The sequence below is a fragment of the Bactrocera neohumeralis genome, chromosome 5 (genome assembly GCF_024586455.1).
Source record: "Bactrocera neohumeralis isolate Rockhampton chromosome 5, APGP_CSIRO_Bneo_wtdbg2-racon-allhic-juicebox.fasta_v2, whole genome shotgun sequence".
NCBI lineage: Eukaryota > Metazoa > Arthropoda > Insecta > Diptera > Tephritidae > Bactrocera > Bactrocera neohumeralis.
In genome coordinates, this window is record NC_065922.1 from 66,325,910 (window position 1) to 66,349,986 (window position 24,077).

The 24,077-nt window shown below is 33.3% G+C and overlaps 1 protein-coding gene across 6 annotated transcripts in view; it reads right to left on the reverse strand.

Annotated features, from left to right (window-relative positions):
- The window catches only part of LOC126760481 (guanylate kinase), a 179,536-nt gene that overhangs the window by 50,876 nt on the left and 104,583 nt on the right, over window positions 1-24,077 (reverse strand). For all 6 annotated transcript variants that reach the window (XM_050476130.1, XM_050476131.1, XM_050476132.1 and 3 more), the window contains exon 4: window positions 9,524-9,838. The gene's annotated coding sequence lies outside the window, so the exon portion shown is untranslated. The remainder of the gene's footprint in view (window positions 1-9,523; window positions 9,839-24,077) is intronic.

The following is a 24,077-nucleotide window of genomic DNA, read 5'->3' on the forward strand; positions in this document are numbered from 1 at the left end:
AGCAAAAGGGAGGGCAGAGCTCGATGTGCTAAATTGCAGCGCTAAAACAGGGCTTTGTTGAGCATAAAATATTTCTGTATCTTCTTAAAGTCATAAGCTAGCTCACTTTTGAGTCATACTTGAAGCTTAGAGATATATTTATTAAACTTTTTTCTCTAATGAACAGGGTGTCCATAAAGTTTGTCACGATGTTTATAACACCCAGAAGGAAAGGTCGGTGACCCTATGAAATATATATCGAAATTATCAGCGTGACGAGCTGAGTCGATTAAGCCATGTCTGTCCATCAGTCTGTACTTGTACTTCAGTTTTTAACACATTGAAGATATTAACTGTCACGAAGTTTTCTCACAAGGATTAAAGCAATATGCCAAATTTTCGGTACGCGGACGAAGTGAGCTTTCGCAAAGTTAAGTTGTGTTGGTACTAGGTGAATACAAAGAGTTAGCTTGCTAATTTACAGTTTTATCGTTTCGTACAAATCAGTTTAGCATTGTAAAGGCATTTCTTTCCATGAAAGCTTTTAAAAAACTACAAAAGTTCTGCCAAACTTGAATCAAGCTTTGAGGCACTAAAGTTCACTATTTTTTCCAAACAAGCTTTCGAAAGTTTTTATCGCGTCAATCGAGAGCTTTATGAAAAGTTGTGTTAGACCGAGCTGAAGTTTTGAGAGAAATTAATCTACTTTCATTCTATTAAAAGAAGGAGGATTTTCAGAAGAAGCTGTCTGCGTTTTTGTTTTCTCTTTTAATGCGAGTTTTAAAAAGCTTTTTAATAAATGGTTAAAATTTTCAAGTTGTGAGACTTAATCTTATTACTTTTATTGAAAGCTCTCAGAAAGCTTTATATCGGCCAATTTCTTGTATGACAGCTTTATAACGAAATATGAAGGCATTTAAAAAGAAGCTTTCAAACTTGTACTCTGTTTTCATGAAAGCTTCGAAGAGTTTTTTAAAAAACATGTCGAACATGTCGCAAGTTTTCAGAGATATTAATCTTATTGCTGTAACTGAAAGCTCTCGAAAAGCTTTGTAGTGCGCCATTAAAGCTTTTTATGTTTATTCTTTTCATGGGAGTTTTAAACATCTTTTTAAAAAATGTTTAACATTTTCGAGTTTTGAGACTTAACCAAATTACTTTCATTGAAAGCTCTCAGAAAGTTGTATATCGAACAATTTCTTGTATGACTGCTCATAATGGACTATGACAGATTTTTTAAAGAAGCTCAAATTTGTTTTAATGTTCACTCTTTCCATGGAAGCTTCCGAAAAGCTTTTCAAAAAATATGTCAAACTTGCCGCAAGTTTTGAGAAATATTAATCTTCTTGCTTTATCTGAAAGCTCAGAAAGCTTTAGAGTGGACCATGAGAACTTTTTAAACATGTTTTGGGTTCCCAAAAAGCTTTTGTGAACTTCGCTCAAGCTTAGCTTAACTAAGCTTTAATTTATTTCGAATAACAATACCAAATAATAGCTTATTAACGCCGTAACTCCGCCAGCAACAACTTTTCACTTCAAAAAAGGTATGCCACGATCTAAACGATCACCTAATTTTATCAGCAGATTTTTATGTTGGAAAAAGTTGGCATTTTTTGCATTCCCGAATCATTAATGCAATTACAAACAAGCACAAAATTCACCGAAAACATAATCAACCATTTAATCTGATTAACGGCAATTACTTATTTGCTTTTTGTTTCAATTTCTTGCTATGAATCAAACAAAAAGCTGTGAAATTGCTAAATGCTGAGCGCCAATAGGCGTGGCAACGTCGGCGCATTACTCTAACGGTTTTCCACCAAATTTTACTGCAACAACAAAATGCCGATCATAAACAAAATCAACGCCTGTTTAATGCATCTGACGCCAGCAACTAATTGTGGGGAAGCACAACAACAAAACAAGATGAATAACGAAACGACAACAACAAAAGCAACATTAAAAGCGCTTTAGTAGCATTTTATTGTTGCACTGATCTATATCGGTGGCTTGTTACAATTATATTTACGTTTTTTCCTTGGTAATGTTGTTGTTGTTTGCGGTTGCCAACACTTTCGTTCGGTCTGCTGCGCCCAACACTTTTTACATGATTCTCTTTGCTATTTTATTAAGTGTTTTTTCTTTTTACGTTTTTTAGGGCAATTTGAAATGTGTGGCAAGCTTTGGAATTCTTCTGCTGCTGGAGCGGCAAATCGATTTTCGTGCGACCTAAATAGACAAGCGACGATGTTGTGGCAGCAACCAAAAATGTTACATACTTACATACTATATACATATATAAATATATACTATGTAGTATATGTATGTATGTATGTGTTGGAAAATATTGTATTCAAATTCAGTTGGACAAGTGCTGAAATTGTAGGATGATAAAAAGGCACAAGTGTTGACAACACAACAACAACAACAACAATATATTGTGTTTGATTATTTATATGTACCAGTATATGAAGTAATGCAACGGCATTAAGCAAGTGCAGTTGCCAGCAGAGTTTGGCTTATGACAAATTTGCTGAGAACCAAATTTTCAGGATTGCGTAATAGCATAGATGGTAGCTAAAAATTTAAGCAAGGAAAATAAAAATAACTAATTTTTTATGATTACAAAATGGACTGATATTTCGGGATTATGCTTGAAATGAGATAATGTTCTTTCAACGATCTCGAAAAGAAAATCGGGATCCCGAAATTAAAATTTTAAATTAGAAATTCATTGAAAATTTAGTACAATGCATTTTATCCATTTCGACTGTGAAACTGTTGTTGTTCTTTCAACAATCCCGAAAAAAGCGGGATTCCGAAACTAAAGTTTTAAATTATAAATTCAATGAAAGTTGAGTACAAAGCATATTTTCCGTTAGGACTGTTAAATTCCTGCTATTCTTTCAACAATCCCGAAAAAATCGGGATCCCGAAATTTAAATTTAAAATTAAAAATTCATTGAAAGTTTAGCACAATGCATTTTATCCATTTAGACTGTGAAACTGTTGTTGTTGTTTCAACAATCCCGAAAAAAGCGGGATTCCGAAACTAAAGTTTTAAATTATAAATTCAAGGAAAGCTGATAACAAAGCATATTTTCCGTTTGGACTGTTAAATTTCTGCTATTCTTTCAACGATCCCGAAAAATCGGGATCCCGAAATTTAAATTTTAATTATAAATTCATAAAAACTTTAGTACAAAAACTATTTTACATTTCAACCGTCAAATTGTTGTTGTTCTTTTAATACAAGCTGAATTCATTTAGACTGTGAAACTGTTGTTGTTCTTTCAACAATCCCGAAAAAAGCGGGATTCCAAAACTAAAGCTTTAAGTTATAAATTCAATGAAAGCTGAGTACAAAGCATATTTTCCGTTAGGACTGTTAAATTCCTGCTATTCTTTCAACAATCCCGAAAAAATCGGAATCCCGAAATTTAAATTTTAATTATAAATTCATAAAAACTTTAGTACAATAACTATTTCACATTTCAACAGTCAAATTGTTTTTGTTCTTTTAATACATGCTGAATTCCAATACATTTTTAGGCTGTTTGCCGCCGACAAGTAAATCGCGAAATTAAAATATAAAATAAAATACAGGTAAGACTACAAAAATATTGTCTTATTCTCGGCTACAGCAATTATATTTATTTTTGTTGTTATGGCTTGCTTCTCTCTTTTCGTTCCTACAGGCGTTATAAACAACGCGACGATCTACGTGCTTTTCCTCACATAGCAAGAATCACGATTTCTAAGGCAATATCTAATAAAACAATAACAAAAATTGCAGCTATAAAAAATGCTAGCATCCAGAAAAATAGTTGAAATTAAGAAATTGTGAATAGGACTGGCAGAATGACGAAAGAAAATTTAGCAGGCAAAAACGGTAATTTTTTTAAGAGAGGGGGGAAAATAGAGGGAGCATACCAGTGAAAAGTAAGTCACATTTTAGACACTTGGAAAAAAATCTGCTTTTTAAGCAGGGTAATAAAGGAAAAAGAGATATGAATATTTTTTTTCGTAAAGGAGGAAAACACTGTAGAACTAAGAAGGTGTTTTATATATGAAAAGAATCGCAACTATTGGTCGCCGCTTTCTCGTTATTGTCCCGAAAGTTCCACTTTTCGAATTGATGACTTTCTTCAAGATCATCACAGATTGGTTCAGTGAGGACATCGTAGTTTAAAAGGTTTTTAGTCCGAAGGGTTTAACATTGGGCCTCCTAAGGGCCAAAGTGCGTCGTTAGACATTCACCCTACGTAGATCAAAGATTAGCGTGGAAGGTGTAGGAATATGAGGAACAGAAAAAGATAGGAAGTAAGATTTTTTAGGAAAAAATTCGAGAAGTTATGACACAGAAATTGCCGTTGGCACAGAAAAAACTTAGCTCAAATAGATATTAGGTCTTTTATATATAGCATAGAAATAATTATAAAAAAAGGGATGCACTTCTAATATTTAATAACCATTTTACTTTAAACAAATCTTTTTTATAAACCGGTTGAGAATTACAAAATAATTAAACGCTGCAAATAAAGCTTAGTTCGAAAATGATGTAGAACCAGAAATATGATATCGCTATAGTAGAACTTCACTTCAGAACTAACTCAAACTAAGAGAAGAGGCAGTTCGTTTCTTCTTTTGAAAGATCAAATAGAGAATACATATATCAGAATTTCGAATTCGCAAAAGCTTTCGAAGCAAAGAAGCGATTATCACCCTGCTAAAAAGTTTGTCAAATTATTTAAGTGGGTGCCAGAGAACATAAGATCAAGCTACACTGCTTTAGGAGATATGATAAATTTTTGGAGAACAAGAAAAAACTTATTACACCTTCGCCTTGGCACTTAAAAAAACTTCACACACAGCAGCCAAGAGTTATCCCTTCAAATATAATTATTATTGCAAGCCAGTGTAGTTAATACTATCAAATATAAAAATCTGTTTTCTTCTAGCACTCACTTCTTCATTGCCGCTTATATTTTTCTAAATTCACGCAGTTCAGTGTCCTCAACTCCTTCAAGCTAGTTTTTATTACGCAACAACTCCTTCGGGTAATCAATTGACGCTCAAACTGCCTAGTAATTTTCATTTGCTTCACATGAGCGTCGCTGCCATGATTCATGTGCATGTAGGCATATTTGAAAGGGGGATTTATAAATTCAACCTGGCGGGTATTTGAGCTTATAAAATATTTATGTATTTATTTTAGCATTACAGTTGAATCATAGGGAATTTTGAGGCGAACAAATATGAAGCAATTAATTGAGAAGGTATTGCTAGGCGTAAGCAGAGTGAAGCAGGCATTAAAAGGCAATAAAATGTTATAAGATCAAGAACAATGACCTTGAGATAAATTTATTGAGCCATGGCTTTATGCTTGTTGGAGGTGCGTTTCTTGCTTGTGGTAAGCGCTTTGATTTTATTCGGAAAATGGAGGGTCCTACATCTAGTTTTAAGATGCAGACGATGGCAGCTGGATTTTAAGGCTAGCTTTTCTCTTCTCAAATATATTAAATCGTTATTGTAATTACCGAATTCACCATGCGCCAAATCTTGGAAAAGACCCGTGAAAGAAGAATCGACACACACCACCTCTTCGTCGATTTCAAAGCTGCTTTCGACAGCACGAAAAGGAGCTGCCTTTATGCCGCGATGTCTGAATTTGGTATCCCCGCAAAACTAATACGGCTGTGTAAACTGACGTTGAGTAACACCAAAAGCTCCGTCAGGATCGGAAAGGACCTCTCCGAGCCGTTCGATACCAAACGATTTTTCAAACAAGGCGACTCCCAAGCGTGCGACTTCTTCAACCTGCTTCTGGAGAAAATAGTTCGAGCTGCAGAACTAAATAGAGAAGGTACCATCTTCTATAAGAGTGTACAGCTGCTGGCGTACGCCGATGACATTGATATCATCGGCCTCAACACCCGCGCCGTTAGTTCTGCTTTCTCCAGGCTGGACAAGAAAGCACAGAAAATGGGTCTGGCAGTGAACGAGGGCAAAACGAAATATCTCCTGTCATCAAACAAACAGTCGTCGCACTCGCGACTTGGCTCTCACGTCACTGTTGAAGTTGTAGATAATTTCGTCTATTTAGGAACCAGCATTAACACCACCAACAATGTCAGCCTGGAAATCCAACGCAGGATTGCTCTTGCCAACAGGTGCTACTTCGGACTGTGTAGGCAATTGAAAAGTAAAGTCCTCTCTCTAGCTAAGTTATAGTTAGTGTACGAATTACGGCGAAATTCAAGTTCGGTTTCATCTTTATTCAAGCAAATTGTCACCACTGTCATTTATTCCATGCAAACTTAAGAATAGAAGTTCCATCTTTTCTAAGAAACAGTCGATTGTTGGATCTTTAAGTACCTTATATATATTTGATCGAATATACTTAGTAACACAGCAGTGAGGGCATAATCTTCTACCCTATTAAATTTTTGGTATATCAGTAAAGTTTATGATTATTTGATTTGCCAACTTCTATATAGCAAGTCAACTTGTTTAGAAATAATTCTGACTTTCAACTTAATCTTGCTTTTTGAGCTTTCTGAACAAAACAACTTACTGTGGCAAATTGCTTCCGACTGCAATCCAAAAGCTGGCTACTTGTATGATTAGGTTGGGGTTAAGACCGTAAATTAATGTTGAGTGCTGACCCTGGGAGTGGGTCTTGTATTGTGCTCTCCCTCCGTCGTAAGAGTTACAGATCACAAAGATCCAGATCATTAAATCTATTCTCACAATCGTTGGCACTATGTTTGGGCTTGGGTATGAAGCATGTCAATGCTGGATACCTACCAAACAACTCGACTCTCTTGTGAAAAGGACGTCGAGTAAAGGTTGCAAAAGAGATACTTGACAATGTAGCTGAGAACCTTAAGACCGCGTCATTACTGCTGATGAGACATGGCTTTACACATATGATGACGAAACAATTCAACAAACTACCGTACAGCGAATTGAGTCGAAACCGAAAAAACCAAAAGTCGCTGGAGTCACTGAAAGCCATCCCAGTCGGGTCTTATAACAAATGTATAAAAAATTGCATTAACCATCGGCATTTTTGTATTACTATGGACCCAGGAGCCTACCATACATTGAAGGCGATGGTAAAACTTTGTAATAAAATACGCATGTTTTGGAGATAGCTCAATCAGAGTGTCAAAATGGCATGAAGAATTGCTTCAAACGCATGTAAAAATGTAAAAAAGTTATTGGAGAATATTTTGAAGAACAATAAAGCGATTTTCGATAAATAAAATTAGTTTTTGTTCTCTTCTTTTTCACAAAATATAAAATACAACCGACATATTATATAACTGAAGTTATCGTTTTTTTATTTTTTTGTCAATCCGGGTCAAATTTGATTAAATGGCAAAATATGATTAGTAGACTTGAAGCTATTTTGAAATCCTAGTTTGAGGTTGATAAGATTTTGCAAATTATATATATTCTTTCATTCTTGATTCTGAAGTGTTCAAAGACGATTATAAAACTTCATATACGAGTACTACTAGACTATGTCTCTCTCTCTCTCTCTCACTGTACATACTAGTTGTAATTAATTATGTGTTGAGTAAATGTCTGTCTGTCTGTCCGTCTGTCTGTATATATACGAACTAGTCCCTCAGTTTTCAAGATATCGTTTTGAAATTTTGCCAACGTCATTTACTCTTCTTGAAGAAGCTGCTCATTTGTCGGAGCTGCCGATATCGGATCACTATAACATATAGTTGCCATACAAACTGAACATCGGAATCAAGTTCTTGTATGGAAAATTTTTGCATTTGACAAGATATATTCACGAAATTTGGTAAACATTATTTTCTAAGGCTACAATGTAATCTCCGAAGAAATTGTTCAAATCGGTTAACTATAGCATATAGCTGCCATACAAACTGAACGATCTGAAAAAGTTCTTGTATGGAAAATTTTGCATTTGACAAGATATATTCACGAAATTTGATGTAGATTATTTTCTAAAGCAACTATATAATTTCCGAAGAAATTGTTCAAATCGGTTAACTATAGCATATAGCTGCCATACAAACTGAACGATCTGAAAAAGTGCTTGTATGGAAAACTTTTTCATTTGACAAGATATATGCACAAAATTTGGTACAGATTATTTTCTAAAGCTACAATGTAATCTCCGAAGAAATTGTTCAAATCGGTTGACTATAGCATATAGCTGCCATACAAACAGAACGATCGGAAAAAGTTCTTGTATGGAAAACTTTTGCATTTGACAAGATATATTCACGAAATTTGGTACAGATTATTTTCTAGGGCAACAATGTAATCTCCGAAGAAATTGTTCAAATCGGTTTACTATAGCATATAGCTGCCATACAAACAGAACGATCGGAAAAAGTTCTTGTATGGAAAATTTTTGCATTTGACAAGATATATTCACAAAATTTGGTACAGGTTATTTTCTAGGGCAACAATGTAATCTCCGAAGAAATTGTTCAAATCGGTTTACTATAGCATATAGCTGCCATACAAACTGAACGATCGGAAAAAATTCTTGTATGGAAAACTTTTGCATTTGACAAGATATATTCACGAAATTTGGTACAGATTATTATCTAAAGCAACAAAAAAATATCCGAAGAAGTTGTTTAGATCGGTCAACTATAGCATATAGCTGCCATACAAACTGAACGATCGGAAAAAAGTTCTTGTATGGAAAACTTTTGCATTTGACAAGATATATTCACGAAATTTGGTATAGATTATTTTCTAAGGCTACAATGTAATCTCCGAAGAAATTGTTAAGATCGGTTAACTATAACATATAGCTGTCATACAAACTGAACGATCGGAAAAACTTTCTTGTATGGAAAACTTTTGCATTTGTCAAGATATATTTACGAAATTTGGTATAGATTATTTTTCAAGGCAACAATATAATCTCCGAAAAAATTGTTCTGATCGGATTACTATAGCATATAGCTGCCATACAAACTGAACACATAGTTACTAAAAAAATGCACCTGTGAAGGGTATATTAGCTTTGGTGCAGCCGAAGTTAACGTTTTTTCTTGTTTTTATATAATATTGAAGAATGTGCACAAGAAAGACACACAATTTCCATGTACTGACCTTTCTTAAGGTCTCTCAAGTTATGTCAAAGCCAAAAAGTTAATCAATAAACTATAACAAAAGCTTAAATATGTTTTTCTTAATATTTAACAGTTACTTTTATTGCGGATTATTCCATTCTGTTCTTTAATAGTTTAACTTTGCATACAAAATTCGCTCACACGCTTAAAGCTTAATAGCGCTAAGCTGGCGAGCGTTCTTTCATGTTTAACTGCCACTAAGTTTCATTAAAAACATTTGAAAATAATAATAAAATATCCATAATCCGCTATTAATGTCTCAAATGCAAATATGTTTGTACATATAAAGTCACAAAATCAGCAAGAAATCAAATTGCCCGCCATTAATCATTAAACTCATTAACAAAAAATCTGTTTCGTCTCTTCAAAATTAATAGCAGTCAATGAAAGAGATTAGCACCCACCTGTTTTCCGTAGCGCAGCTGATATCTGCTCGTTAAGCTGCTTTACTTCGTTATTGTTGTTGTTACGCCTACTGCTGAAGCGTGTCGTACAGCTAGTTAGTGTTTTTTTCGTAAAGAAATTTTGTAAATAGACGCCCACTTGTATGCTATTCTTTTTTAAACGCCTTGTTCGACCTTTTAATAGTTGTTTGTAGCAATTAAAATATTGAAATTTATCTGCTGCTGCTTCTTTCAAGCTTTGAATGGGTTTAGTATTTTGTTTTAATTCACTGTTTACGAATATAATATTTCCTTTGCGTTGGTGGCCCGAAAATGCTGTAAAGATAAGCAGAAATGAATTTTCGTTTAATTTGCGTTTTCAAAAAGGAAAATTTAAAAATTTTTTGAGATAAAATAAAATATATATAAGAAACATAAACATACAATATATATCAGATCAAGTAGCAACAATGAGACATTTCACACGACTAAATATGCAAAAACGAGTATTTCAAAGCGTCTCTGTTAAAGTCTATGATTAAACTTACTTTGGAGACCTTCAAATATTTTCAGAAAATTTGCACATATGTGAGTAAAGAGAGATAAGAAAAGATAAATCTGAATAAAGTAGATAAAATAAGACATGCGATAAAAGCAAAAAGAAGAATCAATAAAAGTTAAAACTAGAAGATAACAAGAGAGATACAAGATAGATAAGAGAGAACAAGAGAGTGCATCAAGATAAGAAAAGAAAAACAATATTGAAAATCCGGATAAGATAAAAATTATCTTATAAGTATACTATCTTATTAGTATGTATATCTTAGAAAATAGAACACAAAATAAACAACTAAGGAAGGCTCAAATTCAAATGCAACCAATCATATTATCTAGCATTTTTCAAAGATTCAAGCCGGGGGTATATTTTCAGTTTTTAAATTATACAGTAAGAAAAAGCTAAGTTCGACTGTATCCGAATATTTTACACTCTCACAACTTGCAAAAATAAAAGCTCGCGAATATCTTCAAATGAGAAAAGCGTGATCAGCTTTGATCAATTTCCTCTTCCTTTCTTTGCCCAGATCAATGAAAATGACACCTTCCTCTTCAAATCTTCGTACCTATGATCACTACCTTGGTTCCAAAGTGATATGAACGCGACAGAACAAGCTCAATTCAGTATACTAGGTATATGAGGAGAAAATTATTTAGAAGATCTGAAGTCATAGGGTTAAAGAAAGGATGTTCAAATCAAGGTATAAACCAATTCCATACATATTCAGCGCTAAACAACACTACAGTCCCTGGCCAAATTATTAGACGCATCACTGATTTTTCGTAGTTATCTATTTTAATAGCCTTTTTAGTGTAAAATAATGAGACAAGCCTTAATTTTTATAGCCAAACCTTTTTGACTAATAGTATTCTTTACTTATTTTCAAAAAAAAAACGTAACAATAATAAACAATAGTAGGTAGGTAGGGTTATGACAGCGAGAAGTCGCATTCATGTTTGAACATGACTTCGTGATTTAACAGTGTGGATGTGTTTCAGTATCGTTTTTGTAATTGCAACGTGACTTTTGACTTCTCGGGTGTTTATTTTGTTTAGAAAAGTTATTAACGTGATTTTTTTTTCGTTTTCTTATCTTTTAAGATAGGTAAAGTGGGGGACCTTTCACCACGCAAAAAAGCCCAAGTCAAGGCTCTCATTAATACAAAACTGTTTTCAAACCGTGAAATTTCACGAAGATTGAAGCTGTCTGAAGCTAGTGTGTGACGTATTAAGAAAAAAGTTGAATCATGTGAAGATTTGAGTCCGAAAAGAAAAACCAAACCGATTTTTATCCCAAGGTCAGAAAGATGTCTTAAGAAAATTTGCACAGAAAATAGATTTGCTACCACCAAATCGATTAAATCGCAGTTGGAAGATGCTCAGATAAATGCTTCTGAGCGTACTGTTCGCAGAAAATTAGTTGACTTAGGTTTTAAGGCCTGCCGACCAGCGAGAAAACCCAAACTAACAGCTGCAATGAAAGCCAAACGTTTGAAATGGGCTAAACAGTGGCGTGACAAGGATGTCGCTTTCTGCAGATCGGTAATTTATGCTGAATTTTATTATTAATAATATGTATACATACATATTTAATAAATAGAATTCAGAATTGCCTTATTTTTAATATTTTTTGTGAATTTTACAGGTCTGCTTCAGTGACGAAAGCACCTTTGAAATCTTAGCCAACAAAGCTCAATTTGTGCGTCGTCGTAAAGGTGAAAAATTTAAAACGTTCAGACTGTTAAGCACCCCACAAAGATCATGATTTCGTATATATCACAGACAAGCACAGACTGTACGTCGTGAAAGGACAGACATGACGGACAAGACAGACAAGGAAGTATATGAGAACTCGACTGCTGCCACAGGTCTGATCATTTATATATATTCATTTTTATGCAAGATGGGGCTCCTTGCCACACTGCCAAATCTATTAAAAGTTATTTGCAACAAGAAAATATCTCCTTGTTGGACAACAGTCCCGAATATACCCTGTTGTGGGAGCTCATGAAAAGGGATATCTTCAAATCACAACAAAAACGTGATCACTTTGGAATCATTCATGTGTTCATTTGTTTGCCCAGATCAATGAAAATGACACCTTCAAGCTGTCTTCAAATGGAACTACAAAGTACTGAAGTTTATGATCAGGACTTGGTTTTCCATTAATAAAAAATATATTTCCATTTAATATAAGTGATATTAACATTTAAAATCGTAAACTATATATACAGGTTAAAAGAATAGGTAATACTATTCAAAATGGAACACTACGAATAACTGAGATTTGCATAAAAATCAAAGTGCGTCTAATAATTTCGGACTGTATGTAGAATCGTTTTATGTAAATCTATAGAATATGGGAGTGAATGGAACCATTTGTAAAAGTTCATATACAACGCCAATTCACATTAGGCTAGCCAAAACCGATAATTTTTAAATACATATATATACATCCTATAGTATATGGAAGATGTATGGCCAAAAACGATTATTTTCTATTGCGCAAGTAGCTTGGCAATAGGTGCTTCTGGTAGGAAATTAAGAAGTAAAGTCCTGTCTCGACGAATAAAGCCAAAACAATTCTTAATCATCCGCTATATGTGTGGACTGTGATGAGTTGGCGTTACGAATTTTCGCGAGGGAGGTTCTGCGGAAGATTTATGGTCCTTTGCGCATTGGCAACGGCAAATGCCACAGTCAATGGAACGATGAGCTGGCTAAGCTGGCTAGGTTATGTCGTCCGAATGGATGGAAACACTCCAGCTCTGAGAGTATTCGACGCAGTACCCGCCCGGGGAGGAAGAAGAAGAGCTCCACTCTGTTGGAATGTGTTTCATTTACAATAATCAGCCGCCGCAAACAATAGCCAAGCCAGGATTCATGGTCAAAGTTTGCCAACCTCTGCCCTGGTTGGATTGCCAGGGAATCGTCTCCTATGAACTGCTCTTCTACGGCCAAGCTTATAATTTATGCCAGTATTGTCGACAATTGCACTATCTGAAGGAAATAAAGTAATCACGAGGAAGAAAACAGCTTTAGCCCATAGAAGAGGCATTGCGTTTCATCACGGCACAGTTCAGGCTACACACATCGATAGTGACTTGCCAAAAGCTCCGTAATACGAGGTGTGTTCAAAAAGTATCGCGGCAGTTTGCTGACAGTTTTCTTCCAGATCTGGCGCCCTGTGACTTTTTCTTGTTCCCTAAACTGAAGAGGCCCATGAAAGGACGACGTTACGCTTCTCTTGACGAGATAAATGCCGTCTTTGCCGAAGGAGGAGCTGAAGAAGATAAAAAAAATGATTTTTTGAAGTGCTTCGAAGATTGGAAAAACCGTTGGCACAAGTGTATAATATTTCATGGGGATTACTTTGAAGGGGACAAAATAGATATTCATGAATAAATAAATAATTTTTGAAAAAACACAAAATTCGCGATACTTTTTGAACACACCTCGTACAGTTAGAGCAGAGTAGAGCTCTATCTCGATTGCTGCTAGATGTTACAAACAATCATTAGATGCATAAAAAGCTCGACGAAATTATTGATGAAGGTATTTATTTAACCAGATAACCCAACCAATGAGCAAAATTCTAGGAAACAATTTAAATAATAAAAACAAAAAGTCACTGGGAAAAGAGAATTGCCAGTCAAGAGATCTACATATTACGAGAAGAGAGCTACATCGGTACCTCAGGTTATTTGGTCTACATCTTAAGCTTAGAAGCTGTTAACTCAATCACTTAGGTGTATTTTCTACTTTGTAGTACTAAGTTCTACTTCGAAATGAGTTTTGCAATCAGCTGAGATTCGAATCAAACTGGAAGAACATGCTGACCAAGAGAATATTTCTTGTGCCGAGCTAAATCGACATTTTCAACGATCTGGAAAAACGAAGAAAGAAGTAAATTATCAAAGGAAACCAAGATCGTGATCATAGTAAAGCGTAATTTTCAACGATTTAAGAAAACAAAAAAAGAAGAAAATTTCCACCTTAAGCCCAGGTTGGATCTTAGGTACATGGAGTCCAAAGTTAAGATTCGAAGACAGCTTTATTTGTGATTATGCCAAACAGTTTTATATAGAGACACTCAATTAACAAAATATTAAAATGAAATATAAAAATTTTAAGGAAATAACAACAAAAGCAAAAGCCAAGCGCAGTTACTGCTCATTTACAGTTATCAATCACTGTCAGTGTGCGTTGAAAAGACTCATTCACATATCTCAGCCGTATGAAAGTGCAATTTGCAGTGCGACCGACAACACGCCCATGTCAGCAACGGACAAGGCATATCAATGTCAACACAAACAACAACAAAACTGCTTAAAATGCACACAAAGTCATCATTAAGTAGCGACGGTCGAGGTCAAATGTGTATTGTTGCTGTTGTTGTTATTGCTTTGCGTACTTTTGTTGCTGCCACACAACTGCGCACTAAAAGAAAGCGCAGCTCTGGCGAAGACGGCAGTGAAATCATCAACACTGGCAGATGTTTAAGGAGACGGCGCGCACAGAACGGCGTGGCGTGAGGTGCACACCTTGTTGTTGTTGTTGCTGGCTGTCAGAAAGAAAGTGCGCATAGAGCCGAAAACACCACAGCCAAACTGTGTCTTATTTGCAAATCTTCTACGCCAATGTAAATATGTATGCGTGTGGTGGCAACAAACAATTGACGCATTAGCTTGCTGATTATATGGTGTGTTTTGTTGTAGTGTGTACTTGTTGTTGCATTTGCATTTTTCTAAACAGCCGACACGCAATGCATTTTAAGCATTTTAGCACTGACACCTACTTTTCGAAAATCTGTATTTGTGTACAGTGGAGCCTCGGAGAGAGTATTAAATGAAGCATAATGGTAGGAAGACAACAAGTGAGTTCAGAGAGTAATTTAGCGATAACGTTAAACGGCGCCTAAAAAACTTACGATGACTTTCAAACTTTGCTACCTTGAGATGCAGAAAGAAAGCGAAGACCATTTCAAAATTCAGGTATCTTAAAACCTGAGGTCCCAGTAACCTCGCTTAGTAGTGAAAAAAAACTCATACTCTGGTTTATTCATTCTGAGATCGTGAAAGAGAACGAAAATTATTACAATATTCAGGAAAGTTAATACCTAAGTACTCAGTAAACTCGCTTAGAAGTGAGAAGAACCCTTAGTCTTCTGAAAACTGATATGCCCACTTTGAGTTCCAAAAAGAGAGCGAAAATTATTTCAACATTCAGGTATCTTAACATCTGAGGACCCAGTAACCTCGCTTTTATTCATAGACTGGTGAAACTTGAATTTTTCCACTTTTAGAAAGTGAAAACTATTTCAATATTAAGAATTCTTAAACCCTCAGATTCCAATAACCTCGTTTAGAAGCCCATGAGCAACATTGCGTTAACTCTCTCTCTTTCTCTCTTTTCTTTTAAAGATGCAAAGTTCAAGAGATCAATTCTCCTTTCCTAATTAATGTTAAAAGTAACAGCTAAATAAAAAAGAAAGAAAAAAGAATTTCAACACATAATAAAAAAATACTGCAACTAAGAATATTTACCCTGTTGGGAGCACAATGCGTCTAATAATAGCGGAAGTGTGAGCCCTTGTGCTTTGGTATTCACTTTTTAACAACCAAGGCAAGCTTCGAGGGACAACTTAGAGAAGACGCCAAAATTAGGGAGCACCAAATGTTAGGTACTTACACTCTCTGAGGTCACTAATTTCAAACTCACATTACTAAGGCAATAACTAGTTATCAACGAAGAAGCCGAGAAAAAAGTTACTGAAACACATTATTGCGGTTGGAAAGAGAATCTTATATAGTTGGTTCCGGTGTTGAGTAAAGCTGCACGAATATATCTCAAAATGATATTGTAGATCAAGGCGAATTTCGTTAAAACAAGCGTGAACAATTTGGTCATTAAAATACAGAACACACTCATTTAATTGGTGACAAACTTGTCCAACTGGACAAAAAGGAGACGTAAACCAAGAGGTTCTGCTTAAACATAATTGGCTAAAGATCAATTTCAATCTTCAATTTCATTTAAGAAAATGAGGAAAATTCAATTTCAATTTTCAATTTCATTTAAGAAAATGAGGAAATTGATCTTTAGCCAATTATGTTTAAGCAGAATACACAGCAAAATATTGAAAGCGAAGAGAGCTGTGAATACCGGAAATACCTATGAACGAAGAATTTTATACTCTTGCAAGCTGTTGCTACAGAGTATAATAGTTTTGAATTTTTTGATTTTATAATGTCATAAAACCATTCCCTAAAGACTTTAAAGTACACTGCCAACGTGACAGGTCTTGGCTCCTGATAAAATCGTCTAATTTTCGGCTACGAAAACGAAATTTTCGTGAAACTAAACTTATCGGCTAAGCTCTGAAAAAAATAGTAAAATCTGTAGTCCAAACTAAGAGAAGCGTGGTCACTTTCCAAATAAATTATGGCCAGAATATTCTTAAAGAAAAACACGATTAAAATTTTAGTTTTTAAAAGTAGCATTTGCCTTTCCTCCTTAAGAAACTATATACATATTTAAAAACTGTGGTACTTACAGTATTAAAAAAATAAACATAGATTAAAAACATCTGACATATCTTTCGAATACTGAAAAATGATTCAGATAAGTACCGCCTTTAACTTCCTTGCATGGATGGAGTAGAGAACAGCAGTTTTAAACTTGTCGTAAAGTAAAGAGCCTCTTTTATTTGAAGACAAACATGAAAACACATTACCTTCGGTTGCACCGAAACTATAATACCCTTCACAAATACAAACGATTCCTAACAAGATTTTGAAATGAGATATATATGATTAAAACTCAACCAAAGAGGCCAAATTGAATATAATGAGTTATGTGGAAAACGACAAACAGAGGATAGGAATTCAGGATAGAAATATGATGTTAAGAACAGACCAATTCTTTTTAAATTCAGCTTTAAATCACACAATTCGCAAGAGAATTTAATTTCATTGATATTGCACACACCATTGACTGACAAAAGGGTTTAAAAGTCAGGCGGAAAGTCGGAAAACACTATATTGGATATATTCACGACAAGAAAAGGTCTGCAATAATTGCCTTAAATATAGACAATACTCACATTTTGACCGATATATTCGTTTTAGACACTGTTAAAATAGCGAAAAAAATATATAATATGTAAAGGGTGATGCATTTCGAGGCTACTACTTTTTTTTAAAGATAAAACACATAAACTTAAATTTAATGGGAATGTTTATTATCGTAAGAAATAACATGCTTTGGCATTTATTTTTTGTAGACTATCTCTTTCAAATGTTGGTCGCAACTAGGTCTCAGATGGTGCAACATCTCATTGAAAAAAGTGCTTCTACTTGGATCACCGGTTAGTATACGGCAGCTGGAGCGATTCGTGAGCTGACTTCACACATTTTCGGCATTAAAATATAGTTTTATGCGTTCACTTAATTTTGTTAAGATATTTTACACACGGACTGATATACATACATATGCGGTACAAAGCCAACAGGAAGTTTAAATTTCTTGTGGGCACTACGAGTAGTATTGATCGATTTTTTTCCATTTTAGTTATAATGATACACTGTTTATTCGAAAAAAGCGCTCGCTGAGTTTCACAAAGGTAAATCACATATTAGTCGATACAATAGTATAAGGTCAAACTGGAATTTTAAAAAGATTTAGAATAGGTATATAGGGTCTTAAGGTAGTATTGACCCAATTTTAACCAGTTTTGGCGGCACGACACATGATAACCATTAGAAGACGTTGTCAAAGTTTCATTGTTACAGCTCACATATTGATCACTATTTTCTGTGAGAAGTCAGCCAACGGCACTCACTCTTCATATGCGGTATCTGCGCACTTGATACGTTATGATCTTCCACTATTTGTATGCGGTAGGTGGCATATCTTGAAGGAACTATTTGTGCCAAGTTTTATTACAATACAACATGTAAGCTTCTTTTATATGCTATTACGTGAAAGAATCAGATGGAACTTAAAATAATTATCTGGGAAATATAATGTCAGGACAATGTTATGTACTGAATTCGGTTGAAATACTTCGAGTCAAGTTCCTGAGTTATAAGACTTCACCGAAAGGTGGCTGGTACCATTCCCAGTATGCAGTGTTACGAGCGCGTGTGATGTGTGTTGCTTGCTTCGTGATGTCAAGAACGAAAGTAGCGGCAATATCTGTTTACAATTATTATGGAATTTTGACAGTTCGTTTCGATTATGCCACAACTAGTAACCACGTGATAAGAGTTAGTTGCCATTTAAGAGTTGTAAAATGAATGTAAATAGACGTCAGAGCTGTATACTAACAATTTTACTATTTGAAGACATAACACTACGAAGTTTGTAACTATTTGTATAACTATTTATTTGACACCCGAGAACGAAAAATAAGAAAACAGAATACCATATGCTTAAGCATTTGTTAATGTAAAACTGTAAACAGACGTTATCAATAAATATTTGCGTAATATTGTTGTCAAAACAAACTATTCTTTTTTATTAAAAATTAATTTTTTTCGGTTAGCATTCGCTATATAAAGGCAGCAAATTAGTGTAAAAGTCACAGTTGAAAAAAATGAATTTGACACCGAAGTTATTAATCGCGCTGGTAGCGTGTGTGTTGTGGCAACAAATTCTTGCTGCCGATAACACCACCTCCACCAACTCTACCGACACCAGCAGTAATTCGACCGATACTTCAAGCAACACCACTACAACTACTACAACCACGGTCAGTCCAAGCTCATCAACGAGTACAAATTCAAGCTCAAGTACAAGTGCTGCCGCCTATCGGAGGAGAATAAGGAATTTGCGGAAAAGGTTAAGACGGCAGAAGCGTCTCGCAAAGAAACGGCTCAGAAAGCAACGTCGCGCTATGCGCAGAAGGCTACGCAGGAGTAGGCAACGTGCACAAAGAAGCAACAGAGCCAATAGAAATAGACGGGCCCGTCGTGGATAAATCGTCGCAATTAATTGTATATATATCAAATTTAATTTTTAGAAATATATACGCAATTGTAGCATAAGAGTTGTTGTTTTCATTTCCGTTTCGAGTCTTCTTGTGGTAATTTTGATCTTCTTCGCAATGAATCGGTTCTTATGAACTTCATCGGCCGAACTTGGCTCGAGAATTTTGTGTTTTTAAAGCCAGTACTCTTCTTTGTTGCTAAATTTCTATCCAGGCCACAACCTCTCGAGAATGGTTCTTCTATACTGACGTTTATTTAAAGTAGTTTTTCCCAAGTGTGTAAAATTAAAAAAAGATATTAATAAAATATTAATAAAATATTATTTTCTTTATAATAAATGGCGATTATTTTTTTTGCCACTTAAAAAATTATAGATTCAACATTTAGAAAATGAAATTAAATATAAAAAAAAAAATTATTCAAACACATTTAAAGTTAAAAAAAAATATTTCAAAAATTAAATTTAATATAACAATATAAAGATTAAATTAGACAACTTTCGGAAAGCTACCGCTCACATACATATGTATGTATTTTTAAAGGTAGATTGCCACATTTTCATAAAAATAAATTTGATAAAATAAATGCAATCTTACAATATGAGGAAGTTTCGAATGTCTGAAAATGCAAATATTTGTATGGCGTTGCCACCTTTTTTATTTTTTTAAGGCAATAAATGCATTAAAAATAGTAAATATAACAACATAGATATCAAATAAAATTGACCCAAGCGTGCAAACAAGTGTAAAAATTTCTGAACAAGGTTGCCAACTGTTTATATTATTTTCATTCAGTTAATGTAATACAAAGACTAAAATATCAAAATATGTGCCACAAAATAAACAGGTTTCAAAATGCTTGAGCTTTAAAATATTTTTGAATAGGGTTGCCAATTGTTTGACAAAATTTATTTAATATAATTGTATTTTTAGTTACTGTATGGGTACCGAATATAATTTTAGAGCTTTATGACAGATTTATGCTTAAATTTTTTTTGGTAATGTTGCCATCTTTTTTATTTTTGAATTCGATAAAATGTATTAAAGCAATTAATGCGACAACCTGGATATCAAACAAAAGTTAGCGGATTATGCATAAACTTCAAAATATTTCTGAACAAGGTTGCCAACTGCTTGCATTATTCGAATGCAATTAATTTAATAGAGAGAGTGAATTATTATAATATGCGCCCCAAAAGAAAAAGGATACAGATTGCCTAATATTAATAAAAAAAAGGTTTTGAGAAGGGTTGCCAATTCTATTATTATTTTTTTAACACTATCTTTATTATTATATTTTTTTAATTTGATTAATACGAAAATCAAATCAAACAAGTTTCAGAAAGCTAAGCTGGAAAATATTTTTGTAAAGAGTTGCCACCTTTTTATTTTCTTAATATAAAAAAGTTAAATATTACAATATGGACAATAATTAAACAGATTTCAAGAAGCTTGAACTGGAAAATATTTTTGAATGAGTTGCCACCTTTTTATTTTATTAATATGAAAAAAGTTAAAATTACAAAATGGCCATCGAAATAATTAAGTTTCAGAAAGCTTAAATTGGAAAATATTTGCGTAAGGAGTTGCCACCTTTTTATTTTATTTTTTATTTTAATATAATATATACTTTCAGTTAACTTAAACTTGAAAATTTTGTTGCGCAAGGTTGCCACCGTTTTATTTATTTTATTTTTTAACTCAATGAATGTGATGAAATTACATATTGCATACAAAAAAGTAATCAAACTAAAGAGCTTTAAAATAGAGTGAACTTGAAAATATTGTTACGTAGTGTTGCCACCGTTTTATTATTTTTTAATTCGATGAATCTGACGAAAATAATGAAATACTACATAGGATATAGACGTCAAAGAAAAGAGCTTTAAAATAGAGTCTCGCCGGCGTTATTTATGAGTAAAGTTGCCATCTGTTTGAAATTTGTAAATTTTTTTTTTGACAAAAATAAATTTATTATACCATATTGGTATCAGATCGAATGCATTAATAGCTATTTACGCCAGTGCGCACAATTTTCTCGGCTTCTGTCACTCTTACGCAGTATTTACTGTACGTAGATATAATAGTTGTGTGCCGAGCTGCGCATTAAGTCATTCAACTTTGAAGCTGTTAGCCAAACAAACCATACTATTTTATATTGTTTGCGCAGTTGTTGCTTTTGTCTGCATTTTTGCTTGCTGCTGTAAACTTTCTTCAACATTTCCGAAGCCACGCACACACTACAAACGACATTTTAATGCGAAATTAGTGAGAATCAATTTTGACGGTGGACGGTGAGAGGAAGCGAGGGCGTAGCAGCATATGCATGTAAGCATGCTGCTTTTCCGCGTACACCAAAATCATTGGCCATTAATAAAACAGCAACAACAATGGTTGATTTTCTGACTGCATTGAGCTGTTAATAAATAAATGTAAAAGAATTAGCAGTTGACGGGTGAAATTGGACACAACACCCAACAAAAGCGAAAACGAAAACAAAAACGAAGCGCTTAAACGCTAAGACAACGCCTAAGCGGCGAGCGTGCAGCACAACAACGCTACGGCTCTAAGCGAATTACGAACAGCGTTCAGCCAACATTTGCTGAGCGGAATTGTTAATTAAGGGATTTGCCGGATGGATGCGCGTTTTCGTTTAATTTATTTGTTTTGTTTTGATTGCTTGTTATTGTTGTTGTTGCTGGTGCTGTGCATATTTGTTTTATTGGCTTTTTGCTGCACTCACTTTCCCACTCGTATGTTTTTGTAGCGCTGCCTCTCTGACACTTTGAGGCCGCGCGCAAACAGTGAGTCCACACAAGCGTCTTTTACTGCCAGTCTTGTTGTTGCTGTTACTGTAGTACGTAATTTATTTATTTAACCGCTCATTGGAGATTTTTACTTTTGAATCATACGTGAATGCCCCGCTCTGCCTATGCCTCTCCTACAATCCAGTATTTTGAAGCACTGTGACAATTTGTCTTTGTCGCCGCTAGTTGTTATTGTTGTTGCAATACAAAGTATTTAATTATTAGTGGTGCATGTGTATGCATGTATAGCATGTAGATCAGTTGCAGCTGCCACTTTATGTGTATTTGTGTGTGTAATTAGATATTGGCCCTCCCACCTGATCACACATTTTGCTCTACCGCGTAGTTAGAATTATAGTTTTGCCCGCTTCATATACATAGTTTTTGTGTATATTTTAAAGGCGTTAGCTCACTTGCTTGCTATTTATTAGCATTTCACTTTCGGTGCTGTGAAATTTGATTATCATTCGTTGCACATTTCGGCGCTGAGAAAATGAAAAATGAAAGTGTGGATGATCACCAACAAAACCAATAAAAGGAAAAGAACTACTGGTGTTGAGGAATTAAGTTCAAGTCGTTCAATCTTATTTTAGATTTAATTTTCATAAATTCATAAAATTATCGGCAGTGAATTTATTGATTTTTTATATATTTTTTCAATTAAAATGGCTTAATACAATACATTTAAACTTCATCTTACGATTTTGTAATCGATAATTTTAATCATAGTTATGTTATTTAGAAAACTTTATTTTCTAACTTTTTATCGATAACTTTAAACAAAACTTTTATTTTTAATTAATTTTTATAAATTCATAGAATTATCGACAGTGAATTTATCGATTTTTATCGATTTATTTTGAGTTTTATCGATAATTTTAATGATAGTGATTTATAAAACTTTATTTTCTAACTTTTTATCGATAACTTAAAAAAAACTTTTACTTTTAATTCATTTTTATAAATTCATAGAATTATCGATAATTAATATATCGAATTTTATCAACATATTTTTTGTTTTATCGATCATTTTAATCATAGTGATTTAGAAAACTTTATTTTCTAACTTTTTATCGATAACTTTAAACAAAACTGTTATTTTTAATTCATTTTTATAAATTCATAAAATTATCGACAGTGAATTTATCGATTTTTATCGATTTATTTTTAGTTTTATCGATCATTTTAATCATAGTGATTTATAAAACTTTATTTTCTAACTTTTTATCGATAACTTTAAACAAAACTTTTATTTTTAATTAATTTTCATAAATTCATAAAATTATCGATAATTAATATATCGAATTTTATCAACATATTTTTAGTTTTATCGATCATTTTAATCATAGTGATTTACCAAACTTTATTTTCTAACTTTTTATCGATAACTTTAAACAAAACTGTTATTTTTAATTCATTTTTATAAATTCATAGAATTATCGATAGTTAATATATCGAATTTTATCGATTTATTTTTAGTTTTTCTTTTTACAATCATTAAAATTTGTTTATGTTTAAACAATTTAACTTTACCTCACGATTTTATTATCGATAACTTTAAACATATCTTTACAATACTTTAATTTTCGCATTGAAATTTGAATTTATTTTAAGGCATTTTTCGATACCTTGGATATATACTTAATTTCGCGATTTCGTTTTCGATAACGTTATGCACAGTTATTTATAAACTTTATTTTCTAAGTTTTTATCGTTAACTCTAAATTTAAATTTAATTTATTTTTCATAAATTCATAAAATTATCGATAACTAAGACATCGATTTTTATAATTCATGCAATTTTTTTTTAAATAAAACTTCAACTCGCGATTTTGTTATCGATAACTTTAAGCACAGTTATCAACAAAGCTTTAATTTTCGCATTGCCGTTAATTTAAATTTACTTTAAGACATTATTTTGTACTTTGGTTATACATATAAAGTAAAACTTAAAATTTATGCTTACATAAAAAATTAAACTTAATTTCGCGATTTTTTTAACGTTATTTTTAATAACGTTATGCACAGTTATTTATAAAACATTATTTTCTAATTTTTTATCGTTAACTCTAAATTTAAATATACTCTTTTATATCATAAAATCATAAAGTTATCGATAATTCAACGATCGATTTTTATCGATTTATTTTGAGTTTTCATAATTCAAAATTTTTTATAAATAAAAAAATAAAACTTCAATTTCCAGTTTCGTTGTATTATA